The 24851-nt window shown below is 43.6% G+C and overlaps 2 protein-coding genes across 2 annotated transcripts in view; one reads left to right on the forward strand and one right to left on the reverse strand.

The window, feature by feature from the left end:
- atf6b (activating transcription factor 6 beta) overlaps positions 1 to 3132 on the forward strand; it is a 33312-nt gene extending 30180 nt beyond the window's left edge. The window contains exon 18 of the mRNA XM_083783683.1: positions 3087 to 3132. The gene's annotated coding sequence lies outside the window, so the exon portion shown is untranslated. The remainder of the gene's footprint in view (positions 1 to 3086) is intronic.
- The window catches only part of LOC310870622 (uncharacterized protein), a 441780-nt gene that overhangs the window by 305845 nt on the left and 111084 nt on the right, over positions 1 to 24851 (reverse strand). The gene's annotated exons all lie outside the window — the stretch shown is intronic.

Genomic DNA, 24851 nt, shown 5'->3' on the forward strand with positions numbered 1-24851 from the left:
TATTAGTGTTGTGTTTTGGGTGAAATGCCATGACACACACACACACACACACACATCTGTCTACCCCTTATAGGTCTGTTTCAGATAATCGGGGTTCCCACAGTCCTGAAATTCCTGGAAATATTTTGAATATATGCATTGTTTTTGGCTATTGTTGTAATAAAATAATAAATCCAAAACATGTATAACATTACACGAAATATGTAACAAGTAGTTTTATGCCAAACGGGCAGTGATTGCAGCCTATTGTGTACGGGACAGGTCAAAAAGAACAGATCTACAAGCTCACAACGTGCTGCAGCGTGATCCTATGCCCTAGGTGGTGTCACAAAACATTTTACTCAAAATTTGGAATGGAATAGCATTCTATGCTTTAATTTTGCTACACTGCCTGTCTTTGGGCATTGCACATAGGAGTAAGACACTCATTATTGCACTGAATGATTGTTATATAGGCCTGGAAATGGTAACAAGACTACTCGCCCCATTTCTGTTTTCCTCCCAGAATTTTCCCCAGTGAGGGGTGGGAGAGGCTGGACAGCAGACGGCTGGACTTTGAATTTCTCTAACTATAAACTTTCATGACAGCAGAACAGCCTAAGTACAAATATAATTTATGAAAAGCTACTGCAGTGAAGTCTGTTCACAGAAGTTGTTGTGGGGATTATCTGACAAGGTACCATTTGAGGGGGCAAAACCTTACATATACTAAATAATACTAAATTGTTTATAGGTTCAATATAAGTCAAATAATATAGCCTTTCCACAGGAGTATCTTTTTATATTTTTCCAAAAAGAATACAAACAGCCAATAACATATTACAAAGTTATCCCCCTCACTGGGGAAAATTCCGGGAGGAAAAACGGGCAAGCACCGGGGCGAGTAGTCCAGTATTCGTTGGCCAGCTCACAACTCAAAGGAGTCTCCCTACATTTGTGACAGACCTCTGGGGGATTCAAACTCTCGTTACAAAGCTCACGTTATCTGAACTGGACCATTATCCAGGGTTCCCACACATTTCTACCAATGAATTTTCAAAACTTTTCCAAAACCTTTCCAGAATATTTAACCCAATTTCCAGGAATACTGTGAAATGTGTGGGAACCCTGGATAATGGTCCAGTTCAGATAACGTGAGCTTTGTAACGAGAGTTTGAATCCCCCAGAGGTCTGTCACAAAATGTAGGGAGACTCCTTTGAGTTGTGAGCTGGCCAACTACAGTATAGTGTGCCGTTGTAAACACTGGGCAGTAAACCTTCAGGTGATGGAGGAAAGATAAGAGACTTGGGTTTTAAAAAAGTGTCGTAAAAGCTAGTGTTCACATGCTCCTCCTGGGTGTGGTGAGTGAGTGAATGACTGGATGTAGTGCCCTGGTTCCCATTTCCAAACACTGGGTCGGGACCCATTTGTGGGTCCCAGACACATTCATATGAGTCCCCTTATTGTTTTGGTTCTTAAATTTGTTTTTTAATTATTTCAAAACATAAAAAAAAAAAAACATTCCCCCAAAAATCTAAACTTTTCGGGAATTAAACCAAAATTCTATGATTTCTTTTCAGTAACTTCATGAAGAAATGAAAGAAAAATCTTAAGAAATTCCATAAATTGGAAGAAAATAAGTAGCTCACAAGCTTGTAGATCTGCTATTTGCACTAGTTTGAGTCCCGGGTAAATATCTAATTTGGGTAACTTTTGGGTGAAGCCAGTGGCTCCAGACCGGTCTCATTCCCTTCGTACAAGTTGTGGCAGAGGACCAGGCAGTGCAGTAATATAAGGCAAAACAAACTCCCATGTTTGGTTTGATACTCAGGCAAGAGTGTGTGTGTGTGTGTGTGTGTGTGTGTGTGTGTGTGTGTGTGTGTGTGTGTGTGTGTGTGTGTGTGTGTGTGTGTGTGTCCGCGCGCGCTCTCAAGCGTTGAATCATCATCCACCGCTAGGCGGCAGCAGAGCACTGTGTGGAGAGAGACTGGCCTAGTCCATTGTATTTGTATAGTGCATTTCATGGCACGCAAACTAAACGTGCTTCACTATGAAAAACAAAGCTAAATAAATAAATTGGAACTGCCATCCACCCAAAACAGGAGAACAGTGTATTTATATTTATTCCGTAAGAAGCTGTTCAGCATCCATGATGCATGTGTGACTGTGTGCACAACAAAAATGTACCTGGGTAAACTGGTGTGGCACATGGTTCTTATAGTGCCACACTGGCACCCTCTTGTGGTTAAAGTAACTTACTTATTTGGCTTATTGTATTATTTGCCAAATGAGACACAGGGATCATGAACTCATTAAACTGGTGTATTTATTTCCATAACGGAATTCTTTGAGGAAATGGAGAAAGAGACGGAAGACAAAGAGACGGAAAGAGAGAGCGAGAGGCAGGGTGACAACATGTAGACACTATTTAACTACATCCAGACAAACTCATCATTCTGTTGATTACTGTGTGTGTGTGTGTGTGTTCTTTGTGTTTGTGAGACAGACACAGATGATGTAATATTACTTTCTAATTACCTATTTTCTGAAGCTGCAACGCAACTACTTTAATTTTGAATTTCTATTTTTACTTTAGTCTGACGCTGTGTGACACGCAAGACAGTAAATCTCTGCATTTGATGACAGCTCATGTCTCTCTCTCTCTCTCTCTCTCTCTCTCTCTCTCTCTCACTTTTCTCTTTTCCGTTCACGCAACCCTCGTTCTGCGCCCCCGCTGCCCCGTCTCACTTTTGATTAACTTTTTGTCTTTTCTGTCTTTCTCACAGTAACATAGTGACACCGTGATCCAATCTCACTCTCTGTATCTCATCCTAACCTCCTTTCACCCTTACCTCATCCATTAGTATTCTCACTATTTCCTGTCTCTCCTTCACTCCCCTCTGACGCTTTCGAGGATTGACTCTCTCACTCTCTCTCTGGTTATCCAGACAGGGTCAGCAGTGTGTTTTTGGCTGGGGAAGATAATAAAGAAGTCGTATTTTCTCACACCACTGGGTCCCACAAGGTTGAGACTCAACAGTCTTACGGTCAATCTTATTAAAAATATCTCTTTCCATCTATCTGTCTGTCTTTCTCCCTTCTCCAGTTCCATTGTTCTCTCTCTCTCTCTCTCTCTGTGTGTGTGTGTGTGTGTGTGTGTGTGTGTGTGTGTGTGTGTCACGTCTGGGTTTGAGGTCCAGACTCAATTTTATTTTATAGTTTTGAGTCGTGTGCAATGCATAGATGGAAAAAAAAAAACCTGCCTCGGCCCTCCGGTCATAATGGTAAAAAAATACAATGAAGTTGGAAGAGTAGTTACAGACAGAGATGCATCATTCATCACCATGTTTAAACGTAGACTAAAACGTCGTGAAAAGAAGCGGCTAAGAAGTGGTTAATTGAACGAAGCATGAGGTCAGTCCTTCGCTCTCACCAGGTTGGCAGAGGGAGTTTATCACAGAGGATTACATTCGACAATTGACACTGGGTGGAAAGAAAAAAAAGCGTTACTTACAAAATGTGTGGGTTCAAATGTAAGTTTAACAAAAAAGGGAGGATCGGAGGCACTACTTTTCTGGTTTTTTGTTTTGACGAGTATACTGCTTGTTCTTTAGCTACATAGAAATACATTTAGCTACATAGAAATGTCTATTTGTATGTCTCTAAATGTTTGTATGTCTTTAAATGTTTTGATGAATTGAACAATGTGGACCCTGTTGTAAACAAGTGTAATGCTTAATTGGGTCGTCCACTCACAGTTGACAGTCTTTGTATTGAGTTTGTGCTTAAAATGTACTGTAAATTCTACAAACTGTTAATAAATATTTCAATCAATCAATCAATCAATCTGGCGATTGGCAGAGCCATAGGGACTAGTTCCCTTTACTCATTGCAACGCAGAAGGTCAATTAGTTACCTGGGGGAGAGTGTACTTGGCATCACACAGACAGTACCTTCTAAAATTGAACTATGGGTGGTGTGAAATTAAGTTTTCTATGAAAAATGTGGTTCCCCGTGCTTTAAGATATAAAACCACTGTTGCATGTGGGTGCTAACGATACTAATTTGTTCTTTTAGAGTGTGGTGGTTTTGTCCTTAGGTGTTGAGTGAGATTTTATTTTTCCTGTAAACTGTGCTATGTTTACAAGCTAAGCCAGTCAGGAAAAAAATAAGTAAGATGCAGTTAATGCTGTGCTTGTGTGGGTTTTAAATGGTGTTCGGGTTGCATAGACAGACTACTGGGGGATGTACTGTATGTGTGTGGAATCTTTATTGGTGTATTAAAAATGCTGATTTCTCACTCGGTAGTTGTTTACGATAACTTTAGCAGCCCCCCCTAGCTTGAGCATTTCTTCACCATAACCACTTGTCTTAAACCCTATAGTGTATTATAGACTATATACTTTGTCACAACGTGTTGTGAGCTTGCTGATCTGCTGTTTTCGCCTGTTATGGCCCAGAATTGGGACAGTAGGGGGGCGTCTGCTGGCCTATAGTGGTCCATGCGGATGCCACATAATATAGGCTCTTGCTTGAAAGCGTGTTGCGTGTTCGAGTCAGTTTATGTTTTATTTATGGTGCATTTATAGTGCAACAACAATACATAGCAAAAAACAGCAAAAAAAAAACACAATAGCACAATAACACAATAGCACAATAGCAAGGACACATGCTTTTATTATGCTTTTATAAAATGTGCCAATACACAAGGCATACCATGCGATAGGACACGGCTATAGATCATCAACAGATAGGTTATATTGTTATATTTATATTCATTTATATAACATAGGGTTTTAAAACCACAGGGCAGAGCAAGGTGAATATAGTGATTTCAGTGAAACTAGGGGGAACCATAATTAAAAGATGGGTTTTAAGTCTAGATTTAAAAATGTCTAGTGAGTTGGCATCTCTAACTGCTTGTGGGAGAGCATTCCAGAGACAGGGGGCACGATGTGTGAATGTTCTGCTTACTTACTTACTTACGCCTTCTGCCCCTTCTGGGGCATAGGCCGTCAACAAGCGATCTCCAAGCATCTCTGTCTTGAGCTGTTCTCTCCAGCTGGTTCCAGGTCGTCTTCATGGTCTTGATGTCTGCTTCCAGGTCTCTGCGCCAGGTGTTTCAAGGGCGACCCCTTTTCCGCTTGCCCTGTGGGTTCCATGTTAGGGCTTGTCTTATGATGGTGGTCGCAGGCTTTCGTAGGGTGTGGCCTATCCATCGCCATCTGCGTTTCCTCATTTCTTTTTCCGCCGGAAGCTGGTTGGTTCTCTGCCAGAGTTCGTCGTTACTGATGGTGTCTGGCCATCGGATGTGGAGGATCCTCCGCAGGCAGCTGTTGATGAAGACCTGTACCTTCTTGATGGTGGCAGCTGTAGTTCTCCATGTTTCTGCTCCGTATAGGAGGACCGCTTTGATGTTGGAGTTGAATGTTCTGCCCCAAACTGTTATTTTATTGTGGTATAATATGACTGTGAGTTTTCCAGCATCTTGGGAGTGTAGAGGTCGTGGGGGGATGTATGCTTTTATTAAGCTGGACATGTATGGTGGAGCAAGTCCATTTAGGGCTCCATTAAGGTCAGGAGGAGCACCTTGAGGTCGGCTCTGGCCTGTATGGGTAACCAGTGTAGTGCTATGAGTGTGGGTGTGATGTGATCGAATTGTTAGTACTCTAGCTGCTGCATTTTGGACAAGTCTAAGTCTAAGGTCAGGACTCAGGAGTATGTCACGTGTTCAAACCAGTTTTGTGTCCAGATCACATAATTTCTCTTGCTCGTTGGTTCACTTCCCTCCCGTTTCCTGTCTTCGTTCACGTTCCTGTGCCAATATGGCATCCTTATCAAGGCTGTTCTTCTCATTTTAAGTTTTATCACGGCGTCTCCATCGGACAAACCGTGACACGTAACACAAAGAGTAAGTTATCGCGTTCCAACCCTGGCGTGGTGTGTGTGTGTGTGTGTGTGTGTGTGTGTGTGTGTGTGTGTGTGTGTGTGTGTGTGTGTGTGTGCAATTGAGCAATTGTGAGCGACAACAGGGGGACTGTAAAATGCGGAGTGTAGACTTCCCCCTGCAGTGCACCTGCGTTAATACTACGTGGGATTGATTTAGAGCGTGTGTGCACAGGCCAGGAGGCTTGGTCGTGACAGCAGAGGCTCTAACATGCACTCAGTGTTCACAGACATGGAATATAAAATACGGCCCTCGGATTGTGTGTGTGTGTGTGTGCGTGTGCTCGCCTGTGTGTGTGCGTGTGCTCGCCTGTGTGTGCGTGAACTGTATGATGGCAAAAGAGAGGAAAACAAGAGAGCAGAGCAGTGTGTGTGTATTTGTCTGGTTTGTCTCTGGTTTCTATCTCATAGTTTATTGTCCAACAGACTTTACTGTAAACATAGTAATAAACACAGATTTGTTACAACTGAACACTAAATTACTGTCCGTTAAAAAGAAAACCCCACAACAGATGTAACGAGTGGCCAAGTCCCTCTTTTAACTCTGTTTCTCTCTTTCTCTCTGTGGAAATAACTGTCCTAATTCCCTTTTTAAAATGCTGTGTGTTTTGTTTATATCGTATAGTTATATCGTATAGTTATACGATGTTGGTCATTATCACGCACTAATGACAGTGGCACAACACTGGCTCCTGGTCGCTGCCCGCACAGAATACAAAACTCTGATGCTGGCATTCAAAGCAACCAACGGTATGGCTCCCCCATATCTTGCAAGTATGATTGAACCCTACAAACCCTCCCGCGCACTCAGATCAGCCAACGCAGGGAAACTGGAAGTACCCTCACTAAAAACGCCGGGACAACGCTCCACACGTCCCAAACTCTTCTCCCTTCTGGCTCCAAAACTGTGGAATGCACTTCCCATTGCAGTCAGAACTGCAGCATCACTCCCAATCTTCCGCCGTAGCCTGAAAACCCACCTTTTCAGACTCCATCATGGCCATAGTACATATGTATAGCATAGTAGTAAATATGTATAGTTTATATGTATAGTGTATGTATAGTTTCATTATATAGATATTCCACTGTTACTTTCTTAGCTTACGCATGTTTCATGATAAATGCTTTTATGTGATGTATTCCCATGCTTTTGTTCTTGCTTAAATGTAAGTCGCTCTGGATTAAGAGCGTCTGCTAAATGCCTAAATTGTAATTGTAAATTGTAACACTGTCTACTGACTGATTTATACTTCATTGCATAATGCGCACAGAAAAAAGCCGATCTACAAGCTCCTGCGAGGTTGTGTATCGGTTATTTCTTCCATGCATGATGTGTAATAGGGCTGACTGAGGAAACCATTGAGACTCTGGGCTGTAGTTTGCGTGTCGTAAGTACCAGGTCTTATTCCCTAACTTGAGTAAACTAAAGACCTGGAGGCGTGATCAATGCCATTTGGCTATTCTGAGTGGCCAAAGAGGTCAAGGAGGTACTTAAGACATGCAAAATACAGCCCTCTATCTCCAACTCAGTGTGTGTGTGTGTGTGTGTGTGTGTGTGTGTGTGTGTGTGTGTGTGTGTGTGTGTGTGTGTGTGTGTGAGAGAGAGAGAGACATCTTGACGTCCGTCCCCTGTCCTGTCTCCCGGCTCCCAGTCTTCAGATGAAAAAGTCATCAGCCATCGATGGTCGTGATGATGGTGATCCCATGTTGTTTTCCAAGTACTCCACACAGTCTTCACGGTGCCATGGGTCGTTAGAGTGAAACCAGCGGATTGGATCAAACGATGAGGGAATAAGCAGAAAGGTTTCAGACACTTATTCGTGCACGCTCAAGCACGCACGCACACACACACGGGTTTACACGTGCATACTCCTACAGTTTTTATGTTTGTCTATCGATCAAGCCATCCTTCTGTTCATCCAGCCATCCATCTACATGTCTGTCTGTCTGCATGTCTGTCTATCTGTCTTCTTCTTTCCTGTATCGCAACGTTGTGTAATCAGTTTCTCTCTCTATCGCATAGAAGTGTGACTACTGTGACAGGAGGCCAGAGGGGGTTACTTTGGACTTGGATGCTGAAATGCTGTAATATGACTTCTAAACTTGGGGAATAAACACTCAAAGTCATACTTTTCACTGCTTTGGCCGCACTGGAAAGATCAAGTTATGTGACTCATTGTGGGTATTTTGCATTTACGAGTGTGTGTGTGCGTGTGCATGTGTGTGTGTGTGTGTGTGTGTGTGCGTGTGTGTGTGTGTGCGAGTGCGCGTGTGTGCGCTTGTCCTCCCACACTGTGTGTGCGCGTGCGTGTGAGGGTGTGTGTATACAGTACACTTTGGCCCTCAGTGAGGAGAAAAGGCATGTGTCCATCTCCCCTCTCTGGCAGTTTGAGAGAGAGAGACTGTCAGACAGCCCAGAGCACATTGAGGACTGCAAGATGTGTACTACTGGAGAAAGGAAACCACCTGAACCAGTGGTTCTCAAAACGTTTTAATTGGAACACCATAAAATACTGCATGTGCAAATGGAACATAGTTTGACACTTTTTAGGTGCTGCATCCTCCCAATGGGATAGTCATTCTCTCGTTATTTATAAAAACAGCTCCTTTCCTGATTTTCCACCAACTAATTAAGCACTTAAAACCGATATACATTGCTTCATTGGGGCGGCAGTGGCTCAGAGGTAGAGTGGCCGGTAAAATGGCTGGATGGGAGAACTGTGAGGTTCCCAGTTCAATCCCGGCCTCCCTCAGAGTTAGTGTCAAAGTGTCCTTTAGCAAGACACTGACACCGCTCCCGACGAGCAGGTTGGTGCCTTCCATGGTTTCCTCCACCATCGGTGTATGAATGTGTGTGTGAATGGGTGAATGTATTGCACAGTCTATGTAAAGCGCTTTGGATTAAAGCGCTATATAAATGCACCATTTATTGCGTGTCATATAGGGGGAAAAGTTCACAGTGCAGCATGATGCGTCGTGAGCTTGTAGATTGGCCAAATCCACGATTGTTTGCATATTTCTGCTGAATGCTTGACTATTGTGAGTGACCATAGACTGTAAAAGATTGTGACAAACCCAGAATAGGGTTCATTTTTTTTCCACAAGGGAAATATTTGGTCAGATCCCAGGCTTTGTTGACGGTCGCATTGTGGTGGTGTGTTTGGTCTCAGACGGAGCTCTTTGAATCGAGGGAACCACAGGGTGACTGTTTAGTCGCTAGACAATGATGGAAATTGGTTTTGAGCAGTGTGACATGCATGCTGTCAGAGATATGCAGAGAGAGAGCGACGGAGAGATGATGGAGAGAGATGACAATGAACAGATCTCATCTGCTGTTTACTACATTATTTATTTATGTCATTCTTCCTTCTTTCCGTTTGTGTCTATGCTTTGGCGACGGCGTTGACGGCGTTGATCTTCATTCATGCAAACACCATTCATGCAAACAAAACCATCTTGAGCTGAAATTAATTGGAGGGCCAAGCAAGGGGAAGAATTTGGCCATGCTGATGACGCAGTGACGCACTCACATGCGTGCACGGCTGCACTCGCGCACATACACACACGTTCACATGCAAATTGTGTGTCTTTACAGAGATCGTAAGCGGTTTGTTGTCATAACAGCTCGTTGCCCCCGGCTACCAGACGAGCCCTCTGTGACCTCATCAAATGGCACTTCCTGGGTCACAGAGAACCGCTGACAACAATCCCATAATGCAACATTCCACGGCTATGTTTTCTTACTGCCGAGTAACCAGATGATTACGGTCTATCTGCATTTGTGTGTGTGTGTGTGTGTGTGTGTTCTATTCATGCACATTTCACATTGAAATTGATGCAGACCTGAGACCTGAATAAAACGCACAATTATTTTATCTCAAAATCTCATCAAAAATAATGGTGGTCTCAAATGCCAAATAAATAATGGGCATTGATATGATGAGGGTTGAAAACCACTGCTATAATTGAATAATGGGAGGATTTTGGAACTGTCTGCACCTGCATGTGGGACGAGAGGAGGGAGCAGCGCAACAGTGTGACTACAGTATGAGCTGCATATGACCTTTAACACTCACTGGCAACATCAGCACTGAGGAACGGAGAGAGAGACAGACAGATTGACCGAGCCCCCAAGCCCCCAGAAGGGCTGGCCAACGTTGAAGCTGCCACTACCTACTGGCCAAAAGTGGAACTGCAGCATGTTCATGGAGGTGGACGGACGTTCAGTGACGTCATGTGCGTAACGAGCGTCAAGCCTGACCTCAAATTTGAGGTCCGCCCTCAACTTCCGCTCGCTGGAGCCATTGAGTTATAATCGTACTTCCGGTTCAGTCTCCCGGGTGCTTCAAAACGCCACTGAGCAACTCTTCTATCTTCTATTGAAATGAATAGCGGGGAGGGGGGGGGGGGGGGGGGGGAGACAGACACTCATAGAGAACGAGACAGACAGCTATAGTGTAAGAAACTGTGAGGGGGGGGAGTGAAAGGCGGGGGCACCTGTGTCTGTGCAGTATGAGTGGGACAGTGAAGTACGGACATCATGTCTCACTGGAGAGCAAACATCTGTTATCGTGTGTGTGTGTGTGTGTGTGTGTGTGTGTGTGTGTGTGTGTGTGCGTGCGCGCGTGCGTGCGTGCACATAGACACATTTTAATTTAACTTGAGATCCCAATTTTAACTTTAATTTGAGAGTGTACAGATGTACTCAAACTGACCCGAAAGTGTCAATTTAGTTGATGGTCACCGCTTCTGACATTCCATATGTTGATCTGACCTCATCAAACCCTGTACACTCAAGACATGCTCCTTATAATGGCCAGTGCAGAATTCATTCCATGTTGATCTGACCCCCCCCCCCCCCATGCTCGCACAGCAGTCTGCCGTCAACGAGGTGGATAAGGGCGAGGTCCCGTCTTAATGGTATATAGGCTGAGATTAACTGACTACATTTGCAGAGAATTACGACATAAAATATGTCAGTAATTGCACTTCATGGATCTGATTTGGTTGCCTTCTCTGTTTTAGTATAGTATAGGTGGCTTAAGCTGATATGCAGTGAACATATGATGCACAGTAGCTCATTCTTCCTGCCTGTTGAATAGAACTACATTTACATGAACATGATTGCTTTTCCTTTGTTTTTGTGTTTCTTTTTATAAATATGGCTGGCTAAACTCTCGCACTATCTGCCAGTCATAACAAATCCACTATGCAAAGAAAGTTGCATTAAAATAAACAAATGACAAATCAGTAATATTATGATTAAATGTCACCTCACCGACCTTGCTTTCACGCTGAACAATGGAAGATAATTATGTCAGTGAATTAAATGTGTAACTCATTGCATTGACTCTTTTTTTAAACTCTGATTTACTTTACGTGGGTTCAAGCTGAGAGTTGGTGAATTCATTTTCTGCTTATTGAAGAGAGACAGGGAGACCTCTGTTACTGAACAAACGCTCCGATTTACTGATTACTATCAGAATATGGTGATTTAACCTTTTAACAAACTTTTGTTTTAACCGAAAAATATCACTAAATCCACCTTTTTAAAGGGATAGTTCAGACTTTTTTAACTTAAGCTGTATGAAATACTTGCCAATAATATAGTGGTTGCAACTGTATTAATTGATTGCCCGAGTCCCGTGGTGGGAGTTTGATCTGGTTTTGGTCAATATTAAGTAGTTCCGGTCATTTTCTGGGGGGCACAGGGGGCCACGCAGTAAAAGTAAATTCATTCACAAAACTAACATAATTTGTATTGTTGACCTATTTCTAAAATATTAGCGCAACTTTCGTTCAACTTTGACCCCTCTATCACGTGGAACTATTTTTTGGGCGTAGTGATATGGACACAAAAAACATAGTTCCGTGGGATAGAGGTGTCAAAAATGAACGAAAGTTGCACTGATATTTTAGGAATTGGTCAACAATACAAATATGAGCTTGTAGATCTGCTATTTTTCAATAGCTAAAGTATAACATAATGCTTTAAAACACCAAAAGGGGTTCCTGCCATGAAACGGGTTAAAAAGCATGTGTTTTTTTCCCTCCCTGCTCACCGGTCATCTCAGACTTGCCCTCAAGGTCAAGGGTCATCAGTTCAGCAGAGCAGACCTGACCCAAATTCTTGCTGTGGCTTTGGTCTCCAATCAGTGTTTTGGAGGTGTGTGTGTGTGTGTGTGTGTGTGTGTGTGTGTGTGTGTGTGTGTGTGTGTGTGTGTGTGTGTGTGTGTGTGTGTGTGTGTGTGTGTGTGTGTGTGTGTGTGTGTGTGTGTGTGTGTGTGTGTGTGTGCAGTGGCATGCACAGACATTTAGAGGGGCAGATGCTCAAGTGAAAAAAAGGGCGCATTTTGGGGCGGGAACCCATTTTGGTGCTTTAGCTATTGAAAAATAGCAGATCTACAAGCTCATAGCGCGCCGCTACGAGCTTGTAGGTCTGCTATTTATTTTTGATATCGAAGAACCACTAGACGTAGAAACATAGCTTTAGATTGTGGGGGGCCTAAATAATATAGTAGAAGAGTTTTTTTTATCAAGATTTGATCAATGTCACCGCATGACAAATTAAGAAAAAAAAGAAAACGTTTTTTTTTTTTTTTTTTTTTTTTTTTTTTTGAGCACATTGCCAAAAGGTCAGGGGGTGCTCTAGCACCCCCTAGTGTCTATCTGTGCACGCCACTGTGTGTGTGTGTGTGTGTGTGAACGCTACAACACCTGCTGGTTTGACTGATCAACACACCTTCACCCAGCTGCAGAGCTTTGCCAACTGCAGCTTCACGGTTGCAGAGACAAAGCAGCCGTGCAGGCACAGTTCAGTTTCACAGTTCACTGCGCCCATCGTGTTTATATTCCTCTTCCCCCCCCCCCCCCCCCCCCCCCCCCTCCCTCCACATCTTGATTTTTTATTTTTTTCTACTACACCACCAGTTGGACAGTAACTGTCCATCACAAAATCACTGCACCACAACAGAGCGGCGTGTTGGGAACATTCCGTTCCACGTATACTATGGAAGATGTTTCTATGCCTCATCATGTGTAGCCCTCGGTCGTTTCCTTGCCTCATTGCCTCGGCCCACACCAGTCCATCCAGAGGTCTTTCTTTATTATTCTGTGGGCTCCTCTGGATGGATGGATGGATAGACCTGGCCTACCGTGTATCCTTTCTCCTCTCCTCGGATGTTTTACAAAAGCATTAGCCGTACATCTTGACCCCCGGCTCCTGTCCCGTTCACTTCCTCTTGTAGCACCTACAGGACTCGCCAGCAGGAATAAACACCTCTCTTCCATGGACTAGGAACCTGTTAGGTCCTACTTTACTCATGACTGTAACTAAGTGATAATCCTTCTACTCACGGCGAGGGATGCCGTGCGGCTCTTTCTGGATGGGAAGCTGTATCAACAGTGGGGAACTACCAGAGGCAATGTAAAACTGCCTTGGTCGATGACATCACGTTCCTTTTATGTGGAAATGACCGTGTCATGGCAGTGCATGTGTGGAGACGCAGTACAAGGGGTGATGAATGACGGGGGGGGGGGGGGGGGGGAGAAGGAAATGAGGGGTGAGATGTCCGAAAAAGAGCGGAGCAGAGGCAAGAGGAAAATAAGAACTGAAGAGGGAGAAGAATTAAGAGGGGAGAAGAGAGAAGTGCAGAGCAGTGGAAAGATCACGGGGCGGGATCAGAGGAAAGCGAGGAGACAGGAGAAGGGGATAAAGACAAATGCCATCACCTCATTTCCTCCAGAGTGATGATAATAAACTCATCGCCATGTACAGAGGAGAGGGCTGGGCGTAGTTGAAGAGTTGTACTGAACCAAAAGGGAATGAAAGTGAAAGAAGAAGCAAGTGTGAGAAAGAAACACAGAGATGAGAGGGAGATAGAGGGTGAGAGAAACTCACCTGGGAGTCGTTAACCTGACAGCTGTGTTTCCAAGTGGGATGGACTTTAGGGGTGCACTGCACAATGCAGTCATGGGTCCCCAATAAAAGGGTCCCCCCTTGTTTCCAGATGGGTTGCACTGATTACTTTAACAGCTGTGGTGAAATATGCAACACTAATTTGACACAGGCACCTACTTACTGGATTGTGCACCCATTCCCTTCACGTGCATGCACAACACACACCCAAAGACATTCCCCTTGTTCATGTTGTTGAGGGAAAACAGAGCTTCAAGTTATGGTTAGATTAAAAGACAAAAAAACTAGAAAAAGTGCCCTTCTGGGATAGGGATAGGATAGGAATAGGAATAGGATAGGAATGTTTAGGAGTAATATAAACATGTTTTTTGTTTGTTTGTTCCAATCTTTGCCAATCAGGATGGAATATGGGAAATGGTGCAGATCCGTGTTGATCGCACGCATGCACAATCCACCTGTTGGTGGCGCTATAACAGGCCAATGTGAAATGGGTGGGCTATATTCCTCAGCCTAGTAGGAAAGTGCGTGAAAGATTTCACGTCAAATTGCACGCTGCGTTCATGATTTGAGGCTTTTTGTTCAAAACAGGCCAATCCTGCAAAATTTGAAAGCCAATGTTAGCCAATTAGGATGGAATATGAAATATCAGACACATCCGTCTTGAGCACATGACTATGGAGATACTGTGTAACGATTTGCGGGATTTTTGGACAAAATCCGGAGGAGTAATATCCAAAAATGTGTTTTACAAAAGTCGGCCTCCTGGTGGCGCTCTAAAAGCCAGATGTGAACTAGAGAGACTGTGTACCAATTTGCGCGATGTTTGGACAAAATCTGTAGGTGTACTGTGCAAAAACTTGTTTTGCACAAAGCGGCCTCCTGGTGGCGCTATAACAGGCCATTCTGGAAATTTTGGGGCAGAGGTTCATCGTTGGCATCCAGGGAGTGTGTGTGCAAAATTTGGCATCGACCGGGTTAACGGTGCCGGAGATTAGCTGCTCACGGACACACGGACGGACGGACGGAGTGCAAAACACACTCTCCCCCCATGCCTTCGGCCTGGTGGAGACAATTATCATGATAAACTGTATAATGTACGCTTTGTGTGTATGTCTGTGTGAATGTAATCGCTCGAGACAGACTGTTGACGATGGGTTTCTCAGATTGGTGTGAATGTGAAGCATGGCATTGTTGTAAGGGAGCACTTGTGCTTAGCCACACTGAGTTTGAGCGCCTAACACAAAAAGAAGATAAGCAAGTTTAAAAGAAGTGAAAAAGGTGATACTGTAAATTCAATGATCAGTAAGGAAAAGCCTTTACATACTACTACTAGAAGTTATTTAGCCTATATCACTGACCTTGTGTAACTGAGTTTCAGTGGCGTCATTTCAGCAAAAGCTAAGGTATGGCAAGTTCACAACGTGCCATGCGCGTGCATCCTGCGTGTTTGGATTTATTTTTATTGGCTTTCGCCTTTATTTTATATATTTTATGGAGGGACAGACAGTAGGCTGACAGGAAATGGGGAGAGAGATGGGGGGGAGGACATGCAGTAAAGGCCGTCGTGATCGGGAGTTGAACCCGCGGCACACTGCCAGACTGGATTACCAGCCAAGGTGCCTGGACCACTGAGCCATGGCCCAGGCCTATTTACCTCAATTCTATGTTATGTGTGGTTATTTGCCTATTTTTTGGCATATTTTCTTAAATTCTCCCTTCATTTGATTGATTGATGATTTTATATTTTCCCCCTGGTATGGAGCCACGGTATGGCAGCAGACATAGCTTGCCATACCCTATTGACTGTGCCACTGCAGACTAGAGTTTAGTGGGTTCCACTTGCTCCTTAAGTAAGGGCATTTCTCATTGGTTAGTGGGCGGATAACACAGGTGTCCACGTTAGAGCAGTGTCAGTCTTAAATGAGATATGCCCAAGATAGAGTGAGAGGTGTTCCTCAGCAGCACACAATATCTTCAACAAGAGATGTTTAGATGAGATGTTTACTGTGATAACGTGATGAATACTGGTTGTTCTAAACATGCTACATGTGAAGTAGTGATGCTTTGTACATGTTTTCAATTAGTCATCTTGTCATACCAAACAGTACATTGTTTACAACAAACTGCTCTTGGTCATGCTGCTAATTCTGTCGTAGACGTGCTGAGGCGTGGCTGTGTAACACCAAATTAAGTGACCGACCAGATACTTCTGTGTATTCTAACCAGGTACATATTGTTTTGTTGAATTAAATTAAATTAAATTGTATTGTATTTATGTTTATTGATTGTTGGGCCAGTCTAAATGAGATATGCCCAAGATGTGCTGCTGAGGCTGACACCTTAAAACAAGTGACTACTATACTTCTGTGTTTTCCTACCAGAATAAACTGTCAACAGAGAGAGAAGTGGTCTGGAACTTCATGAATCCACAACACAACGCAGATGGAAGGTTACACTTGCTAGCCTGAGACCAGCTCTAGCAAGGCGTTAAAGCCCTGATGATGGCCGGGCTGCAAATGCCTGATCACCCCCAGGTAATGAGCTGTAATGACTTGAGCTGCGCACTGTCTGGACCATTTGTCAGATGTTGTGTTATAGGGGATTCACACTGAGACGGACTGAATCCGTTTCATTGGAACCGTTTCCGAATACGGTTGCCTGGTCCCCGATGGCCATGATTCACATTGCCCGAGATTCAACAGCGCACCCGGGTACACTTGCATAACACACTTTAATCCTCCAGATGACGGTGTGCTTGATGGCTGGCGCGCACGGACACTGACCATCAACTGTGCGACATTGTCTCAAATAAATCCAGACACACTGAATTGCATTGCCTCTTTGGCTTTTTGGCGTTATACTACTTCACTGTCAGCCTGCCTGCTATTCACTGTGTCAGTCAGTTCTGTGCTCCAGTGTATTAGTTTGCTATGGATTCTACTTTAGCATTATTATTATTATTTTGTTTTACTTTGGAAACTGTGCCAGGCAAAGCCCAAGAGCCACGTGTAGTCCGCAGAATAAGATCAGCGTGGTGCTGCGCGTATAAGCAGATTCAACAGGAGAAGGGCGGCGTTGAGAAATGCGCTGGTGTTATACGCATCGTGCAGCGGCTGTGTTTTTTTTTGTTGACGCTTGGCTCGTCGACTAGAGATTATGTCACGTTCTTTAAAGAAAACAGTCCACTTCCTTCTTTAGGTAATAGGTACGCATGCATTCACATTGGAACGATCCGTATCTGAATACACTTCAACGGTCCAGAGACCCTCCCCCCATGCGGTCCCGGGGACGGTTGGGCGATCCGCTCCCGGGAACGGTACGCATCATTCACACTACCACAACATCTGCCAAGTGGTCCCGAGTGCGCACCCGGGACCATAGTGTGAATCCCCTATTAGTGTGAATGCGGCGTACCGTTCCTGGGAGCGGACCACTCAACCGTTCCTGGGACTGCATGGAGGTAGCCTTGGGACTGATTGAAGTGTCCTCGGATACAGATCCATCCAATGTGAAAGCATTGAATACAGTTGAATGAAGTGTACTCGGATACAGATCGATGCAATGTGAAAGCACTGAATACAGTTGAATGAAGTGTACTCGGATACAGATCGATGCAATGTGAAAGCACTGAATACAGTTGAATGAAGTGTACTCGGATACAGATCGATGCAATGTGAAAGCATTGAATACAGTTGAATGAAGTGTACTCGGATACAGATCGATGCAATGTGTGAAAGCATTGAATACAGTTGAATGAAGTGTAGTCGGATACAGATCGATGCAATGTGAAAGCATTGAATACAGTTGAATGAAGTGTAGTCGGATACAGATCGATGCAATGTGAAAGCATTGAATACAGTTGATTGAAGTGTAGTCGGATACAGATCGATGCAATGTGAAAGCATTGGATACAGTTGAATGAAGTGTACTCGGATACAGATCGATGCAATGTGAAAGCATTGAATACAGTTGAATGAAGTGTACTCGGATACAGATCGATGCAATGTGAAAGCATTGAATACAGTTGAATGAAGTGTACTCGGATACAGATCGATGCAATGTGAAAGCATTGAATACAGTTGAATGAAGTGTACCCGGATACAGATCGATGCAATGTGAAAGCATTGAATACAGTTGAATGAAGTGTACTCGGATACAGATCGATGCAATGTGAAAGCATTGAATACAGTTGAATGAAGTGTACTCGGATACAGATCGATGCAATGTGAAAGCACTGAATACAGTTGAATGAAGTGTACTCGGATACAGATCGATGCAATGTGAAAGCATTGAATACAGTTGAATGAAGTGTACTCGGATACAGATCGATGCAATGTGAAAGCACTGAATACAGTTGAATGAAGTGTACTCGGATACAGATCGATGCAATGTGAAAGCATTGAATACAGTTGAATGAAGTGTATTCGTTTGCGGAAGGAATCAAGGCCAGCAGGGACCACCACGCAATTGTATTTGGGAACAGTTTGACTCAAACAAACTCAGTGTGAATCTGCCTTTGAAGTCTAAAAATTCTAGCTAGGAGTCTACCACATTAACCATGGCATTCCTATTTTAGGCCAAATATCCAAATTCTTCAATTCTTCTTTTTTTAAGCGTGTAAGCTTGTAGATCTGCAATTTTTTTATATATTTTTTGTACAACAAAGTATATGGTCTCTCCAAACGGTGTGTATGTGTGAGAGGGATAAACCATTAGTTAGTTCTCAGGAATACTGGACTACTCGCCCCGGTGCGTGCCCGTTTTTCCTCCCTGAATTTTCCCCAGTGAGGGGGATAACTTTGTAATATGCTATTGGCTGTTTGTATTCTTTTTGGAAAAATATAAAACTCCTGTGGAAAGGCTATATTATTTGACTTATATTGAACCTATAAACAATTTAGTATTATTTAGTATATGTAAGGTTTTGCCCCCTCAAATGGTACCTCGTCAGATAATCCCCACATATCCTACAACAACTTCTGTGAACAGAAGTAGTAGCTTTTCATTAATTATATTTGTACTTAGGCTGTTCTGCTGTCATGAAAGTTTATAGTTAGAGAAATTCAAAGTCCAGCCGTCTGCTGTCCAAGACTCTCCCACCCCTCACTGGGGAAAATTCTGGGAGGAAAACAGAAACGGGGCGAGTAGTCTTGTTACCGTTCTCAGTGGCCATTTCTCCTGCTGGCTGTAATGAAGCATTTGGATGGAAAGAGGTTGAATATTTGTCACATCGTAAATACTAATCTTTCCTGCTCCCTGATGGGAGTGTGCGTGTGGGGGTGCAGGGCGCGAGAGAAAGTGTTGTTGTTGTTGGAATTGACTTCATTAATTTCTCCAAAACACACAGATTCTAACACGTGTGTGTACGGACACACACACACACACACACACACACACACACACACACACACACACACACACACACACACACACACACACACACACACACATAGTATACACACACATAGTATACACAAATACATATGAACATGTGCATATCACATATCTAAGCATGGAAAACATATTACTTATCCATCTTACACACACACACAGACAAGCACAGGTACACACACACCCACACACACACACACACACACACACACACACACACACACAAATGGCACATCTCAAAATAAAGCACCTTACTGTAAGTCTGCAATAGTGATTTATAGTTATTTACTTTCCTTTCCTACTTTCCTTGTTTATGCTGCCTGTATCCATCCATTTACGTTTTAGGTTGGTCCAGGAACAACCTTGTTATGCTGTGAAGACTGTACTATCTGGCATTCAATCAGTTAAGTCAACAGGACATGTGAAATATTTACCTTCCTACAAAACCAGAGAGAGCACGGTATTCTGTACAGCACCACCCCGAGCAAGGAACTTTCGCTTTGTTTTCCAGATTCAAACTTAAGCTATAGTACAGAGCAGAGTCAGAAATATAAATGTTAACGCAATGTCCTGTGTTAAAGGTATATACAAACAGGTAGCCTATGTTAAATTGTAATTTTTATTATTATTATCAGGGGAAAACATCACCTCCTGGTCTCCAGGTCTTCCCCAAGAGCTTTCATTGCTCTGACTTTATCTTGGAAGTTCAGAAACTTCATGATGAAGGCTCTTGGTGGTGGTGGAGGTCGGTCGGATTGCTTATTTCGACGTCCCGCCGGGACCCTGTGAGCTGCCTCGATGATTAATGGTGAAGGAAAGGTTGCGGCCCCCAAGGCTTCAGGCAACCATTTGGTAATAAACCCAATTTGATCGTTATTCTCAATTTTCTCCGGTAAATTTATCAAACGTAGGTCCTCGAGCGATTTTCAAGCATATCAACTTTGTCTGTAAGGAGACTGACCTGTTCGAGTAGCGTGGCAGTTTTGTTCTTCTCAGAGTTAACAATGTCTTCAATGTCGCTAATGCGTTGTTCCGCCTCATCCATACGGCTAGTGTACCCCCGCACGTCTGCTTTAACCTCCTGAATCGCCTGCACGACTCCCTCAAACTTTGAAGCGAAGTCATTCTTCATCAAATCAAGTCTCTGAATAATGTCCATGTTTTGGGTCTTTTTAGCTGCAGGCAATTCCCTCTGGGGAGTAGTAGCACTATAGCTAGCAGGGTTAGTCGATCTAGCAGAATTAGCTACAGGACTAGCAGTAGTAGAGGCTGCTGGGCTAACATTACCCAGTGAGCTAGCAGGGCTACTAGCCAGCTCGACATCTTCCTCGGTCGGCGACGCCTCAGGTTTCTTCGTCGCTGTCTTTCTTTTGTACTGCTTACGTTTCAGCCGTCGGAAATCGGGTTGGTTTGTTTATAAAAGGATGGTTTACAGGAAATTAAGCACTTTATACCAGCTCCACGAAAAGACGTGCACCTAGCTCAGAGCCATAACCACGCCCCTATTATTATTATTATTATTATTATTTATTTGTTTATTTATTTTTGTCCTGTCCTCATAGCTGTGACAGCCGCAGAGAAAGAAGCGATCTGAGCCTTGGGCCCTGCCAGTCTTTGAGACACCTCAAGTGCTTTCCAGTCCGTAGCGCCACAAACAGTCCGTATAGTCCAAATAGCCCTGAAAGGTGTTAAAACAAGCTATCTACTTGTTAGGGCAAGTGATTGATAATTATATTTATGTTGGGAGAGGAGGAGGACACAGGAACTGCGACGAGAGAGGAAGCTAAGTGCAAATAACACCATGCACCATTATGTAGCCTAGAGACCAAGTCCAAGTCAAATACATGGCACATAGCTACGCTATAAAAAGTGGGTCAGGGAGAATTAGGGTAGGAAAGTTGTAAAGAGAACCTCTGTGTTAGAAACTCTATATAGACAAACCCACAGAAGGGTGCCCTGGGCACAGCCATAGCTGAGGTGACACATTATGCTTGACACCTGAAGCATTGATTGCCTACAGAGCAAGGCTCCGTGGATCCGTCTATAGACCTGTTTACAACAAGAGAGAATGTACAAAATATAATTTAGAAACATTTGTACTTTCTGAGTTATCATGGATTCGTCTCTCCAGACACTACTTGAACATAATAATGTTGTTGAAGCACCCGGAAGGAAATGTACTAAGAATTTGGGGCGGAGCCAAAACCAGCACCTGTTTTACACAACAAAGTTTGTGGCGCTCCCAGAGAACTACCAAATGGGTTAATCATTCGTTCTCTCGTATCATAATAACATGAAACGATTAGAAACAGGTTCTCAACCGTAGTACAAGAAATCCAGACTATTGGGGCGCCCGCTGGCCTAGTGGTCCAGGCGTATTCCACATAGAGGCTCTGGCCTGACTCGCTTATTTGAGTCCCATTCATGATGACTTTTGCTGCATGTCTCTCCCTTCTCTCTCTCCCTCTTTCCTGTGCGTCTTCACTGTAACTGTCAATAAACAACAATGGCACAAAATCCAAAAAAAAGAAGTATCCAGTATCCAAAGTATTGCACGTTTTCTATTATAAGCGGCTGTGAACTGCGTTCATCTGTTGTCCCAGGGCTCCATTAGCAACCGATTCAATGCTAGAATTAAAACCAACAGCCCTAAGGGTGTCCTGGAGTGACAGCATTCAGTCCTTGCATGCTCAAGTCGAGTCCAGATATTATTTGAGAATCAGTCCAGTACAAGCACAGCAGGAATAACGGCAACAGAACTTCTGGAAGGCAATCAGCTCTGTCCCTTCTGGGTCTTAATATGACGTGCACAGCCTGCGTTGTCCTTCCAACTGCACTTACTTTCACATTCTATATCATTACCAGATCTTTGCAGAAATAAAAGAAACCCACATGAAGGGTGTGTGCTCTGGTCTTCCACGGTTTCTTAACCCATTCTGACCTGAGATCAGATTCATACGAGGTTTCCGCCGGACACACACTGGTCTGATGAACCCATTCTGACCTGAGATCAGATTCAAAAAATGTCAGTCGTTCTTCGATTTTTTTCAAAAATAGCAGACCTACAAGCTCGTATCGCGCCACTCGGTGGCGCGATATGAGCTTGTAGATCTGCTATTTTTCAATATATAAAGCACAACATGATGCTAAACACCAAAATGGGTCCCCGTTCAGAATGGGTTAAACTAGGAACCGAGAGCCTATAGCACTGGGTTTGGGGGTTAGTTCTGGCGAGGCTGCATGTGAAATAATAAAGTATAGAAAATGAATTTTAATATCGTCACTGTCGGGCAGAAACCTTGCACCTCCATTATGTAATAGTTTTATCAAAATCAATGGCCTATATTGTGTACTGTAGGTGCTACTTTGTCGTAGGACAGTGTTAAAAATAGGGATGTCTATTTGTGGATTTTATTAATAAATGAAAAGAATTAACAAGAGTATTAACAAGATCGCTTTCGTTGAGGATAAATTACAGTGACTGAGCAAGTATGTCATGGTTGTGCCTTGCTTGATGGCAGTACCATTCGATGTGAGGTCACCACCTGTTAGCTGACACCAACACGGGTTGTCCTGGATTGCCCCACCTCCACTCCTTCCTATCCAACATCAGGATCAGGAGGCCTGCAGTAATGCTGGCTCTGCTATCACGCCGCAGTGTGTCCACGTAGGTGGTGCACCCCTTTCCTCCTCGGTGTGGGTTCACTCGCCATCCTTTCTGGGTGCCTGACACAGTGCCCTGCCAGCCAGCCAAGCCTCATACTTCTCTCTCCAACCTTTTCCGTGGCCCACAGGAGGCCCCCATTAGAGGTCCACGTTTCTAGTTAAAAGCACTAATCACACACGCACATCCTGTGTGGCCCTACGGTACATCCTGCCAGAGATTGAACTTGTGACATTAAATTTAGTGTGAGCTCACTGTTCGGTCACAGATTTCCACTCCCTGCAGACAATGTTTGCCAATATTCTGACTCCCACCACCCTTGATGTGGTCGGCATAATTTAAATCCTCTCCACTTTCCACTCAGAGAGATGCTCATTCCCTCCCATTTTACAGTAGGGGTCTTTCACTTCCTCGGAGACACAGAGAACTCCTGTTCTGGGTGAATGCTGTAGTTTGTCTCTGAGCGTCAGACCAGTGGCCACCCACCTACTGCCTCAAAATGGAGGATGAACACATGAACCCTCTTCTGCCGTGAACATTTGGCGAAAATAGACGATCTACAAGCTCTACAAGCTTAGTACTGTCTCAGCCCTAAATGTGTGAGATGTTGAAAGAAAGAACACCATGAATTCATCTTTCCTGTGTCCCGTGTGAATCACTCTAATTTATGACTGAAGTGCGTTTCAGTAGTTTGCTTTTATATTGCATAGACTCCTATTCCCAGTGCATGCCTTAGTAGTGAAACTATAAATGAATCAAACATTTGACACGTTTTAAAATATACTATAAAGGCCATGCAATGCAATGTTCAGTGGAAAATAAGAGTGTTAGTGTGGTGACATACTACACCTCACTTGGCCAAATGTAAATGTTCTATTATTACTTAATAACAATAAAGTACTATCCAAGACATTCACTGAAACGACTAAATACATTTTGACATGCAAAAATGCAATTACTTCTGTTTTGATTTATCTTTTATCACCAGGCCTTTTCAGGCTTTCATGGAAAAAGGCAGTTCTGTTTCATCACACCATGAACACGAGGTGTGATTAATCTAATTTACAGGGGACAGACATATACATACCTTATTACATACCGGTACATTTATAACATTAATAACTTGCACACACAAACTAACCCTGTTCTAGATGGCTTGGCATACAGCCATGCCATAAAAATATTTGTTAAATGGTCCATGGTACAAGATATGTTACCAACTACCTTTTTTGGTCAACGGTTCATATATTCTGAAACATCCATGTGACTTTGATGTTCAGAATCTCAGTGTGTCTGTTCCCAGAGCAGCAATCAGCTAAAACAAGGACTAACCCCCGCCCCCCTCCATCATGGCCCCCCGCCCCATCCAACCACATTGCTGATCTCTGGGAAACATTCAACCTTTATCAGACCAATAAAACTCTTTCTCAGCTGGTTGAATGAGATACAGACAGACAGATGGCGGAGGCAGACAAAGAGGACAGACACACTGTGGGAATGTGGGCAGGCAGACAGAGACAGAGAGAGAGAGATACGTGACAAACAGACAGGGATCCAGAAGGACAGCGTTGCATGCGTATGCCTAGCCAGACAGACAGACAGACAGACAGGCAGCCAGAGAGACAGAGTGACTGCATGAACGCATGGTCAGCTCAGGACCTTTCTTGTCATCATCAGTAACATCGCTGTCCTCGAAACTTCTGAGAAACCTATCTTTAACTGTGTCTCCTCCCCTCACTCCCGACGGCCCCATCTTGTCTGTCTCTGTAACCGAAAATAAAAGTGATGGTGGAATAGAGCCCATTTAATATTTTGTCATATGGTCGCGTCGCTCGTTGAAAATAACAGATTGTCAAGCAATCTTTCAGTGGAAAGATCTTTCCTATTTTGGTGAGCGATGGGGCTCTAGTGATGAAATATATATTAGACATAAGTCTATCCACAATCTCCTT

This window comes from Protomyctophum parallelum, assembly GCF_964188405.1.
Source record: "Protomyctophum parallelum genome assembly, chromosome: 1".
Taxonomy (NCBI): domain Eukaryota; kingdom Metazoa; phylum Chordata; class Actinopteri; order Myctophiformes; family Myctophidae; genus Protomyctophum; species Protomyctophum parallelum.